The sequence below is a fragment of the Oncorhynchus masou genome, chromosome 8, assembly GCF_036934945.1.
Source record: "Oncorhynchus masou masou isolate Uvic2021 chromosome 8, UVic_Omas_1.1, whole genome shotgun sequence".
Taxonomy (NCBI): domain Eukaryota; kingdom Metazoa; phylum Chordata; class Actinopteri; order Salmoniformes; family Salmonidae; genus Oncorhynchus; species Oncorhynchus masou.
Genome location: NC_088219.1, coordinates 39644142 through 39657155, shown reverse-complemented (window position 1 = coordinate 39657155; position 13014 = coordinate 39644142). Strand labels below are relative to the sequence as shown.

Below are 13014 nucleotides of genomic sequence, written 5' to 3'. Positions count from 1 at the left end.
TCATCTCTAGGAGACCGAACGTGTCTCTTTCCTGAGCGGTGTGACTGCTGCGGTCCCATGGTGTTTATGCTTGCGTACTATTGTTTGTACAGATGAACGTGGTACCTTCAGGCGTTCGAAAATTGATCCCAAGGATGAACCAGACTTGTGGAGATCTACAATTATTTTTCCAAGGTCTTGGCCTTCTTTTGATTTTTCACATGTCAAGCAAAGAGGCACTGAGTTTGAAGGTAGGCCTTGAAATACATCCACAGGTACACCTCCAATTGACTCAAATGTCAATTAGCCTATCAGAAGCTTCTAAACCATGACATAATTGTCTTGAATTTTCCAAGCTGTTTAAAGGCACAGTCAACTTAGTGTATGTAAACTTCTGACCCACTGGAATTGTGATACAGTGAATTTATCTGTCTGTAAAAAATTGTTGGAGAAATTACTTGTCATGTACAAAGCAGATGTCCTAACCGACTTGCCAAAACAAACTAAAGTTGAGAAGAAATTTGTGGAGTGGTTGAAAACAAGTTTTAATGACTCCAACCTAAGTGTATGTAAACTTCTGACTTTAACTGTGTGTCTTCACTCCTCCTGCATCTCTATGATTGATTCCTGCATGTTTCAGCCTGCACAACAGAGACTTCTCATTTCTCGCTAGTGAAATGTCCCCTCAGTTCACAAACATCTTCATTGGTGTTACACACTGCTCTTTTATAACTCTTGATTAATAGTGTTTCCTTAATAATTTGTTGCCTTTGACGCTTGATAGCTGGAAACGGGTATGTTTTCTCCTTCGCTTCCAGACCAGACACTTAATAATTTACTAATCTCTCTTGTCAAATATGCTGCCCTAGAGAAATATTTGATTTATATTAGTGTCAAGATCATCATTGGGTTGTTCCATATGAACAGGGTTGTCAAACTATTTGATTAATTATTGAAAAAAATGTGAACAATAAATACGTTTTGACTTTTTTATAAACGGGTATATTCCGGGTCAAACCCTTCTTTGCCTCCAGAACATGTCCAGTGTTGGTGATCGCGATCCCACTGGAGCTGCTTCTGGTTTTTAGCTGATAGGAGTGGAACCCGTTTTGGCCGTCTGTGACAAGGATTGATGAGTTGTGCGTTCTGAGTAGAGGTTGACCGACCGATTATTATTATTTTATTCAGCGCCGATGCCGATTTATTTATATATATATATATTTTTATATATGTATTTGTCACTATGACAATTACAACAATACTGAATGAACAATGAACACTTTTTTATTTTAACTTAATATAAAATAAAATGTATTTAGTTTCAAATAAATAATTAAATATGCTCAATTTGGTTAAAATAATGCAAAAACAGTGTTGGAGAAGAAAGTAAAAGTGCAATATGTGTCATGTTAAACAGCTACCGTTCCTTGCTCAGAACATGAGAACATATGAAGCTGATGATTCAATATTCCCAGTTATTAAATATTCCCAGGTAAGACGTTTTAGGTTGTAGTTATTATAGGAATTATGACGCCTCTACTGTTCCTCTCTATACCATCTGTATTTCATATACCTTTGACCTATTGGATGTTCTAATATGCACTTTAGTTTTGCCAGCCTTATCTCAGGAGTTGATAGGCTTGAAGTCCTAAATCTAAGATTGCGCGATTGTGCTTTTTTCCACAAATGCGCTGTTGTTAAATCATCCCCGTTTGGCGAAGTAGGCTATGATTCGACGATAAATTAACAGGCACCGCATTGATTATATGCAACAAGTTAGTTAACCTAGTAATATCATCAACCATGTGTATGTAGTTAACTAGTGATTATGTGAAGATTGATATTTTTTATGAGATAAGTTTAATGCTCGCTAGCAACTTACATTGGCTCCTTGCTGCACTCGCGTAACAGGTGGTCAGCCTCCTCGCAGTTTCCTCATGGAATGCAATGTAATTGGCATCCAGAAAAGCCTAAATCTATTATGAAAACTTGAAATTGGCCCTAAATAATCAGCCATGCCTATTTAATTGGTCGACCTCTAGTTCTGAGATGCTGTTATGCAAACCACTGTTGTACTGGGGTGTTATTTGTCTGTTTGTGGCACGCCTGTTAGTTTGCATGAATCTTGCCATTGTCCTTTGACCTCTCTCATCAACGTGCTGTTTTTGTCCACATGACTGCCGCTGACTGGATGTTTATTTGTTGCACCATTCTCGATAAACCGAAGACTCTCATGCCTGAAAAGCCCAGGAAGACAGCTGTTTCTGAGATACTGGATCTGGCTCACCTGGCACCGACGATCAAACATTTCTCAAAGTTGCCCAATTGGTATTTTGACCAATCACATTCGATCTTTTCACATCAGATTTTCTTCAGAGCTGATCTGATTGGTCAAAAGACCAATTTGTGATAAAAATATCAGAATTGAGCTGCCTGTGTTAACGCAGCCCATGTCTTGCCTAATGCTGATTGATGACTACATGGATGGTGTAAGAAATGTTGCTTGAGGAGGAAAGATTGTTTAATCCTACTCAAATTGATCCTGCAGGAATCCCAAGTGGACTCTTAGCCCCTACACCCTATAAGGCCTTAGGCTAGCCAGGTCAATTTGGGTTTCTACGATGTGTTATAAGATAGTAAGGTTTACTAAAGTCCAAAATGTCACAAACATGCTGTGAAATAACACAAAGGTAAACAAAGAACAGGATTGACGTAGGTATTGAGCCTTGTACACTGAGTTCTGCTAACTCGGGAAACCCTTTGCCTAGAACAATTTGAGTAACCCAACCTCAAGTATTTCTATGTTCAATACTTAAGGAAATATAGTGATCATTTTAAGTTGTACATACTGTTTTGTGTTGTCGCTAAGTTACATGATTTATTCTGAACTTTAACGGTACTTGAACATAAATATTTGTTGTAGGTAACATGTATAAATGTTGGATCCCTTCTACTTAGATTATTAACCTTCATTACTAATTTGATTGCTGATTATACATTTTCAGCAAAGTGCTCTTTCCTCTAGCAGTAACTGGAGGTAGATCAGTAAGCATTACAGGATGCTGAATTAGCCTCTAGGAGTGACTTCAACCACTGACGTTAGGAATGGCTTGTCATTATGGTACGTCAACTTGCCCAATGGTTTGGATATCCGTTCAGCATGATCCATTACACCTCGTAGCACAACAAACTGCTTAAGAATGTTTTAGGAATATACGTTTCCTTCGTCAAACATGCAACGTGTAAAAGTATCAAAGCTAATCCAACAGAGCTGATATTCATAACTTCAAAAAATATAGAATTATACTGTATATCAACACAACAGAGATAAATCAAGTGTTTTTTTTAACTCAAATATCAATGTCTCACTTATCCTTTATTATTTTAAGTAAAGACATAAAACAGAATCAAGTAAGAACAACTTTATTAAATATTAGATTGACGTTAAAATATTAAACACTCATAACTTGGGACAAACTCGGATTAACAGAACACAAATAGTTATTTACTCTACCTTATATTTGTTAACGGTACTCAAAAACATTAAGTGAGAATAAATATTATTGGCATGAATTAGTACCACTTTTATAATGACTGTTTTTGAGTTGTCACTTCTCAATTTCTTTAGCAAGTTAGGCAGTTACTTTTCACAGTGTATGTTCCCAGGAACACCCACGTGGGCTTCCAGATATTCTACTGTATCTTTGTAGCTATTTGGGTTAAACAACATAGAATTAGCCAACACCTGATTTTACAGTGATTATTTGTCTGCTATTATTGTTTCTGTTGTCAACTATGGCCATTTCGTGTGGATATTAGAATAGTTCCTGTCTGGATCTGGTTCTAGGTCTCTTTTCATCCACTTAGTTTAGTACATGAATATGGTCTCATCACTCCTTCATGCTTGTATACGATCATGAATCATCCTTCACAAAAAGAGAGGTGTTTCCATCCATGCCTCTCTTGTTTGTACTCATGTTAAATATGAAACACACTGAGAATCTCTCTGCCGATAGACCACTGTTGTATAATCGATCGACTGAGGTTGTATTTTTATATTGAGATTATTACATTATTTTAAAATGTGAGATTGTGAACTTACCTGACTAAATAAACTGGATGCATGTATGTGGCCGACACAGGTATGAATAGTGGTACCATTAATCTCATCATTTGAATCGCACCATCGCTGTTTTTATAATGAGAAAGCGACCAATAAAACTGGTTCCTTTTTTGTAGTGGAAGGATTTAGCTATTTCGGATTTAGCTCGCGCAACACCCTTCAATTTAAGCAGCGGAAACAAATGAAAGTGGCCACATCTCACAAACTGTTCATGGACCTTTTTAAAGACCAAATTGAGAGAATTTCTGATTTTTCAATTTAGGCCTATTCCAATACTTCATTGCTGAGGTTCAAGTAGACTACTTCAAGCCCCATGTATTGTTTACAAAAATTTTAAATTGCAGGTCTAACATGGAAAACAAAATGCATTCGTCATGTTATTTACATTTACATTTAAGTCATTTAGCAGACGCTCTTATCCAGAGCGACTTACAAATTGGTGAATTCACCTTCTGACATCCAGTGGAACAGCCACTTTACAATAGTGCATCTAAATCATTTAAGGGGGGTGAGAAGGATTACTTATCCTATCCTAGGTATTCCTTGAAGAGGTGGGGTTTCAGGTGTCTCCGGAAGGTGGTGATTGACTCCGCTATTTCATTACCATATGATAGTGTGAAGAAGCCCACTAGGCTACGTAATGTGTTGTCATTATGTCCAGACAAATTAATAAATATCCTATAAAATCACATTGGCTATGCATGGCCTGTCTGCAACAAACTTGAAACATTGTATAAACTATTAACTTGGTCTGACCTGAAGCTCATGCTTGCAAACTTGCAGTATTGTATAAGATATTCTAGGCCCTCGGTTTCCAGTGCCAGTGAGCTCGGGACAGACACTGCTGTAGGCTATTTGAGCAAGAAGTAACCAGATAAGCCTAATTTATGATGTTTCCACTGTTTCAGAGCATGACATTTTTATCTTTCACGCTGAGGGATTATCGAAAAGGAGAGAGCTGGACATTTTTTCAAATACATGAAGGAATTCTTGTCATCCAATGGATGTAAAAACAGTCTTTGTTTGCTTGCCGTTTTTGAGGTGAAGAAAACAACATTACTTTGAGAAGCTCCACAGCTCATTAGTGGTGGTGCATTAAGCCAGATCCGTAAATGGGTACATTCATATGCCTTTATTTGTGCGCAGGCCAGGTAGGCTATAGGTCTACTTCTATGCATAATCCGGTGTGCATCCTTACTCAACATTGACAGGAGCACCCCCAAAAAAGACACTGACTAAATTGACAACTCGTAAATGGAATAAATAAACCAAAACTTGTAGCATAGGTTGTGCATTCTGCAAACAACGTGTCCACTCGACAATGTTAATGGGAAGATAATAATATTGAATGTATTAACAGAAATTACTGTAACCAAACGAACATTGATTAGGAATTAACGGTAAATGTACTAGTAGTGATGTATGTAATGGGGAATTGATAGACACTAACAAGCAAATGCAATTCACACAATGATGTTTTGAAACGATGAATGTGCACAAATTAGTGGAAGAGTGCATTCTGGAGAGACGTGCATTTTACCCCCTCTAACAATACCACTACGCCCTTCTTCTTGGACTGAGCCGTCCTCGCGGCCTCCGCAATGGATTAGTTCACTGAGATGGACGCGAAAATGACTGGTGTCTCGTGTTCCATGAAATTAATATTTTATGGAATATATTAGAGGTCGACCAATTTTATGGTTTTTCAACACCGATACAGATTATTGGAAGACCAAAAAAGCCGATTTTGCTTTTTTGGTCTTCCAATAATCTGTATCGCCATTAAATAAATAAAAATATATATAATTTCTAATAATGGCAATTACAACAATACTGAATGAACACTATTTTAACTTAATACATCAATAAAATCTAGTTAGTCTCAAAAAAAAAATGAAACATGAAACCTCAATTTGGTTTATATAATGCAAAAACAGTGTTGGAGAAGAAAGTAAAAGTGCAATAAATGCCATGTAAAAAAGCTAACGTTTAAGTTCCTTGCTCAGAACATGAGAACATGTGCTGGTGGTTTAATATTCCAAGATCTTCAATATTCCCAGTTAAGACATTTTAGGTTGTAGTTCTTATAGGAATTATGACGCGTCAACTATTTATCTCTATACCATTTGTATATCATATACCTTTTGACTATTGGATTTTCTTATAGACACTTTAGTATTGCCAGCCTAATCTCAGCAGTTCATAGGCTTGAAGTCGTCATAAACAGCGCTGTGAAACAAGCATTGCAAAGAGCTGCTGGTAAACGCAGTAAAGTTTGAATGAATGCTTACGAGTCTGCTGCCACCTACCGCCACTCAGTCAGAATGCTCTATCAAATCATAGACTTATAAAATAATAAACATTCGTTTCTGGATTTGACCATATTAATGACCAAAGGTTCGTATTTCTATAATTTTGAAAATAAAACGTTTATTATTATAGTGAAATACGGAACTGCAACTCTAAGTTTAATTATTGCTCTAACATTGCACAGCCTTCAATGTTATGTTATAATTATGTAAAATTGTGGCAAATTAGTTTGCAAATGAGCCAGGCGACCCAAACTGTTGCATATACCCTGACTCTGCGTGCAATGAATGCAAGAGAAGTGACCCAATTTCTCTAGTTAATATTGCCTGCTAACATTCATTTCTTTGAACTAAATATGCAGGTTTAAAAATATATACTTCCGTGTATTGATTTTAAGAAAGGCATTGATGTTTACGGTTAGGTACATTCGTGCAAAGATTTAGCTTTTTCCGCAAAATCATCACCCGTTTGGCGAAGTAGGCTGTGATTCGATGATAAATTAACAGGCACCGCATTGATTATATGCAACGCAGGACAAGCTAGTTAACCTAGTAATATTATCAACCATGTGTAGTTAACTAGTGATTATGTGAAGATTGTTTTTTTTATAAGATAAGTTTAATAGCTAGCAACTTACCTTGGTTCCTTGCTGCACTCTCGTAACAGGTGGTCAACCTGCCACGCAGTTTCCTCATGGACTGCAATGTAATCAGCCATAATCGGTGTCCAAAAATGCCAATGACCCATTATGAAAACTTGAAATCGGCTCAAATTAATTGGCCATGCCGATTTTAATCGGTCGACCTCTAGAATACTTATATATACACACATACACACAGTTGAAGTCGGAAGTTTACATACACCTTAGCCAAATACATTTAACTTAGTTTTTCTGAATTCCTGACATTTAATCCTAGTAAAAAATCCTTGTCTTAAATTCACCATTTTATTTTAAGAATGTGAAATGTCAGAATAATAGTAGAGAATTATTTCAGCTTTTATTTCTTTCCTCACATTCCCAGTGGGTCAGAAGTTTACATACACTCAATTAGTATTTGGTAGTGTTGCCTTTAAATTGTTTAACTTGGGTCAAACGTTTTGGGTAGCCTTCCACAAGTTTCCCACAATAAGTTGGGTGAATTTTGGCCCATTCCTTCTGACAGAGGTGGTGTAACTGAGTCAGGTTTGTGGGCTTCCTTGCTTGCACACGCTTTTTCAGTTCTGCCCGCACATTTTCCATGGGATTGAGGTCAGGGCTTTGTGATGGCCACTCCAATACCTTGACTTTGTTGTCCTTAAGCCATTTTGCCACAACCTTGGAAGTATGATTGGGGTCATTGTCCATTTGGAAGACCCATTTGCGACCAAGCTTAAACTTCCTGACTGATGTCTTGAGATGTTGCTTCAATATATCCACATCATTTTACTCCCTCATGATGCCATCTATTTTGTGAAGTGCACCAGTCCCTCCTGCAGCAAAGCCCCCCCACAACATGATGCTGCCACCCCTTCACGGTTGGGATGGTGTTGTTCGGCTTGCAAGTCTCTCCCTTTTTCCTCCAAACATAACGATGGTCATTCTGGCCAAACAGTTGAAATTTTGTTTCATCAGACCAGAGGACATTTCTCCAGAAAGTATGACCTTGTCCCCATGTGCAGTTGCAAACCGTAGTCTGGCCTTTATGGCGGTTTTGAAGCAGTGGCTTTTTCCTTGTTGAGCGGCCTTTCAGGTTATGCCGATATGGGACTCATTTTACTGTGGATGTAGATTATTCTGTACCTGTGTCCTCCAGCATCTTCACAAGGTCCTTTGTTGTTTTGGGATTGATTTGCACTTTTTACTTGTACAGATGAGCATGGTACCTTCAGGGGCTTGGGAATTGCTCCCAATGATGAACCAGACTTGTGGAGGTCTAAACTTTATTTTTCTGAGGTCTTGGCTGATTTCTTTAGATTTTCCCATGATGTCAAGCAAAGAGGCACTGAGTTTGAAGGTAGGCCTTGAAATACATCCACAGGTACATCTCCAATTGACTCAAATAATGTCAATTAGCCTATTAAAATCTTCTAAAGCCATGACATAATTTTCTGGAATTTTCCAAGCTGTTTAAAGGCACAGTTAACTTAGTGTATGTAAACTTCTGACCCACTGGAATTGTGATACAATAAATAATCTGTCTGTAAACAATTGTTGGAAGAATTACATGTGTCATGATCATAGTAGATGTCCTAACAGACTTGCCAAAACCATAGTTTTAATGACTCCAACCGAACTGTATGTCAACTTCCGACTTCAACCGCATGTAACATCTAGCACTCTGAATCAGGTGATTCAATCCCTGGTCCTATCACACTTAGACTACTTTCCAGTTATATGTTCATCTGCAGCAAAGAAAGATTTTAAAAAGCTCCAAATGGCTCAAAACAGGGCTGACAGATTACCTCTTCATTGGTCTATCTGAATTAGTCAAATGCATCAGAATCTCTCATTGCTTCACGTTGAAAACAAATTACTATATAGTCTTCTGATTTTCTTTAGGAATGATGTATTTAAAAAAAATCCCCCCAAATCAGTATTTTTCAGTCTAATTAGTACATACTAGCAACATGACTGAACAGCAAATAGAAAGCATCAACTGAATGTTAAATGTGTTTCCTGTCAATTTAAATAACTCTCTGTATTGTCTACTTGTTGAATGTTTGTCAAGTTGTGGTTGTTTGTAATGTCATGTTATTTGGTGTTGGACCCCAGGAAGATTAGCTAATGTGGATCCTAATAAAAATTACAAAACGTAACTTGTCACAACACAACTGATAGGCTCAAATGCATTAAGAAGGAAAAATTCCACAAATTAATTTGTAACAATACACACCTGTTAATTGAAATGCATTCCAGGTGACTAACTTATGAAGCTGGTTGAGAGAATGCCAAGAGTGTGCAAAGCTGTCATCAAGGCAAAGGGTGGCTACTTTGAAGAACCTCAAATATAAAATATATTTTGATTTGTTCAACACTTTTTTGCTTACTCCATGATTTCATGTGTTATTTCATGTTTTTGATGTCTTCATTATTCTACAATGTATAAAATAGTCAAAATAAAGAAAAACCCTTGAATGATTACTTGTGTCCAAACTTTTGACTGATACTGTATATATATATATATATATATATATATATATATATATATATATATATTTGCTACTGCTCGACAAAAAAAAACTTACGCTATTGGGCGACAATCGACCAGTCGACTAATTGGGGTCAGCCCTTATTGATTGATTCACCGCCGTAATGAATGAGATACCAACATGTTTTGCAATTGCATACATTTTTGGGGATGTATGTTCCCATTACTGTTTTCACCACCTAACATAAGGAGACACAATGTTAATTAGTTGCACTGAATTTCTCCATACAGAAAACTGTCTGACAGCAAGATCCAGGATTCATAAAGGGTTCAAATTCAATGTCTAATTTAACCGATTAATGCTTAATATATGATATAACGACAACTTACACTGCCATAAATACAAGGGCAGAAATGTTATGTTTTATGTCACATGATTTTGGACAGATCTGTCAAGACACCAACTATGAGAGTGTTAAACAGGTTGTAAATCAACTTGTGAATTTTGAATATAGTTACGTTTCCTCTTACAGTGCATTTGGAAAGTTTTCAGACCCCTTCCCTTTTCCCACATATCGTTACGTTAGTTTTATTCTAAAATTGATTTTTTAAAATCCTCATCAAGCTACACACTACCTCAATGACAAAGGTATTTCGATTTTTTTGTGTGCAGCATCATGCTGTGGGGATGTTTTTCACCGGCAGGGACTGGGTAACTAGTCAAATTTGAGCTCCGGTGCCTTCTGTTTCCTTTGATAATCCTTGATGTTTCTACAACTTGATAGGAGTCCACCTGTGGTAAATTCAATTGATTGGACATGATTTGGAAAGGTACACACCTGTCTATATAAGGTCCCACAGTTGACAGATCATGCATGTCAGAGCAAAAACCAAGCCATGAGGTCAAAGGAATTGTCCATAGAACTCCGAGAGAGGATTGTGTCGAGACACAGATCTGGGAAGGGTACCAAAACATTTCTGTTGCATTGAAGTTCCCCAAGAACACAGTGGCCTCCATCATTCTTAAATGGAAGAAGTTTGGAACCACCAAAACCCTTCCTAGAGCTTGCTGCCCGGCCAATCTAAGCAATCTGGGGAGAAGGCCGTTGACCACGGAGGTGACCAAGAACCCGATGGTCACTCTGACAGAGTTCCTCTGTGGAGATGGGAGGACATTCCAGAAGGACAACCATCTCTGCAGCACTCCACCAATCAGGCCTTTTATGGTAGAGTGGCCAGACGGAACCCACTCTTCAGTAAAAGGCACATGACCGCTCGCTGGAGTTTGCTAAAAGGCACCTAAAGGACTCTGACCATGAGAAACCAGATTCTCTGGTCTGATGAAACCAATATTGAGCTCTTTGACCTGAATGCCCAGCGTCACGTCTGGAGGGAACCTGGCACCATCCCTACGGTGAAGCATGGTGGTGGCAGCATCATGCTGTGAGGATGTTTTTCAGTGGCAGGGACTGGGAGACTAGTCAGGATCGAGGGAAAGATGAACAGACAGAAGTACAGATAGATCCTTGATGAAAACCTGCTCCAGAGCGCTCAGGATCTCAGACTGGGGTGAAGGTTCACCTTCCAACAGGACAGCGACCCTAAGCACACAGCCAAGACAACACAGGAGTGGCTTCGGGACAAGTCTCTGAATGTCCTAGAGTGGCCCAGTCAGATCCCGGACTTTGTAAATGTAATATTCTGTTTAAAAAAATACTTTTAATACATTTGCAACAAAAAAACTTTTTTGCTTTGTCATTATGGGGTATTGTGTAGATTGAGGGGTGGGGGGGGGACTATTTTAATCCATTTTAGAATAAGGCTGTAACGTAACAATGTGGAAAAAATGTAAGGGGTCTTGATACTTTCCAAATATACTGAAATTGGATTATTATCAATGACTTATCAACAGCTGTAACAAGTTTTTCAGCATTGGAAATTCTCACTGGCACTCAACACTAAATACCTTCTCCAAGTTAGCTAACCACTGTAGCTATTATTGACATCACATTTACTCATCAATAGGTTTTACAAGGATAATGCAACATTTTCCTAAGTGTGCAATGCAACACATATTACAGTGTTTGTGTACACAAGGATTTGATCATGCACAGAGTTTTCACAGTGCAGCAACTGTACTCACATTGTACTCTCACTGGGCGGCTATTTGTGATGTTTGTCATCTCTACCATCGTTGTGTCGTTGGATTGTATGCTTGCATGATAATTCAGCACCTTAACTGTACTGTATGGTCTACTGTTTGCTTCTCGCACAAGTGATCTCTAATCAGGCTTGAGCGATACAGAACCAAGTAAAAAAATGTTCACCAACGTCCGCCTTCAGCCCCACCACCGTACCCTCGTAGCTTCCAATATGAATTGGCCATAACCCACCAGTGTGGTTCTTGATCCGCAATTTGAGAGCCATTGACCTAACTTAACCACCATCTGTCCTCCTCTCCTGCAGTTGGATAACATCCTGTACCCTCCGTCCATGCCCTTCTGGAAGTCCACTAACCCGGAGGTCATCCATGGCGTGGGTCTCACCCTCAAATTCAAGAGACCGCTCTGTGAGGACGGCATGAACCTCCGTAGGGGAGCCTAGGGAGCGCTCTCACAGGTAATAACCACAGGGCCGGGCCCTGCAGGTGCACATGCAGGGTACACACACACATATGCAGAAACACAATTATATATATATATATGCACGCACGCACACTAGTGTTCCATGATATACCAAAACCTCTACCCTTTTGATACTAGAACATGAACGGTTTGGTACAATAATTTTTCTTACTTCCAGTACTAATGTCAAATGTGTCTCAGGTTGTCTACTGATTTAACTTCTTGCGTCGAGCAATCCCGGATCCGGGATTCTATTTATAGTCTCAAGCTCATTAGCATAACGCAACGTTAACTATTCATGAAAATCGCAAATGAAATAAATATATTTGCTCTCAAGCTTAGACTTTTGTTAACAACACTGTCATCTCAGATTTTTAAAATATGCTTTTCAACCATAGCTAAACAATCATTTGTGTAAGAGTGTTGATAGCTAGCATAGCTATAAGCCTAGAATTCAGCCAGCAACATTTTAACAAAAACAAGAAAATCATTCAAATAAAATCATTTACCTTTGAAGAACTTCAGATGTTTTCAATGAGGAGACTCTCAGTTAGATGGCAAATGTTCAGTTTTTCAAAAAAATATTATTTGTGTAGGACAAATCGCTCCGTTTTGTTCACGTTTGGCTATGAAAAAAACCTGTATACAGTTATAGCCTCAAGCTCATTAGCATAATGTAACGTTAACAATTTCTGAAAATCGCAAATAAAATGAAAATAATGCGCCTGCTCTAAAGCTTAGCCTTTTCTTAACAACACTGTCATCTCAGATTTTCTAAATATGCTTTTGAACCATCGCTATTCACTAATTTGTGTAAGAGTATGCTAAGCTAGCTTAGCATTTTGAGTAG

At 38.1% G+C, this 13014-nt stretch overlaps 1 pseudogene; it reads left to right on the top strand.

The window, feature by feature from the left end:
- LOC135544656 (microtubule-associated serine/threonine-protein kinase 1-like) overlaps positions 1 to 13014 on the top strand; it is a 172793-nt pseudogene that overhangs the window by 32213 nt on the left and 127566 nt on the right.